The sequence below is a fragment of the Montipora foliosa genome, chromosome 6 (assembly GCF_036669935.1).
Source record: "Montipora foliosa isolate CH-2021 chromosome 6, ASM3666993v2, whole genome shotgun sequence".
Lineage (NCBI taxonomy): Eukaryota > Metazoa > Cnidaria > Anthozoa > Scleractinia > Acroporidae > Montipora > Montipora foliosa.
In genome coordinates, this window is record NC_090874.1 from 20655351 (window position 1) to 20656230 (window position 880).

The following is an 880-nucleotide window of genomic DNA, read 5'->3' on the forward strand; positions in this document are numbered from 1 at the left end:
ACCTATGCGGATTTTATAAGAGGTAGGCAATTGTTCCCTAAAAATATAACATCCTACTTATATCCTTATGGCTTCAAATTGACCAACATCGATCGTGGATCGGTTAGCATGCCACAAAACACCTAAACTTACAGTAATTGTGAAACAGAAGCTTCCCCTTGTCCCTCCTCCACACTCGTAGGGCAGGTAGTATTTACCCGAAACTGTTTTGGCGGAGGACAGTCACCGGCTGAGATAAAGGGATGCATGTCTTCTTTTTGCTGGCAGTTTTCGTGCTGGAACGGGTGGGCTGCTGTCGGCTGGAACCGGATGTGGCCATTTTTCAGTTGGTCCGTTTCCACCTACAAAGTGCTGTTAAAGATAAGGCATAGATTCCAGGTAATTAATTTCTATTGTAGGGAATGCTGTATCAAGAAACAAGCAAAAGAGCTTACTTACTGACGAGCACACTGCCTTATGTTTGTTTACGCGTTCCAAGTTTAGCTGTTCGTGCGGTCTTCCGCAGTTTTTTATCCATCGCTTGCATTTTCTAGCTCCGTCTTCGGCTTGGGGAACAAAAAAAATCGTCCTCCATTCAGTCGCTCGGGATATCTAGTCTGCATTGCATGTTCCCCACGCACAACGCAAAACCATCTTCTGTTACGAACTGACTACGCGTACGATCAGCTGGTATGTTTGTGGGACAAGATGGCGGCCGCTCACACTCTTTCTTGTGATTGGTTGGTATTAGCGTCGCTGATTGACTGGTCTGAACTATGAATAGACGAGATGCTTCCGTGAAGCATACACTAGGCTGCCTGTGGTACGTGTTACAGAAATTCGGAAGGCACTGAATTGTGTGGTATTGAACTACAGCATTCCAGTCTCTGAAGAATAACAA

The 880-nt window shown here is 45.3% G+C and overlaps 1 pseudogene; it reads right to left on the reverse strand.

Annotated features, from left to right (window-relative positions):
• The window catches only part of LOC138005170 (uncharacterized), a 2927-nt pseudogene extending 2294 nt beyond the window's left edge, over nt 1-633 (reverse strand).
• Nucleotides 634-880: the final 247 nt, after the last annotated feature.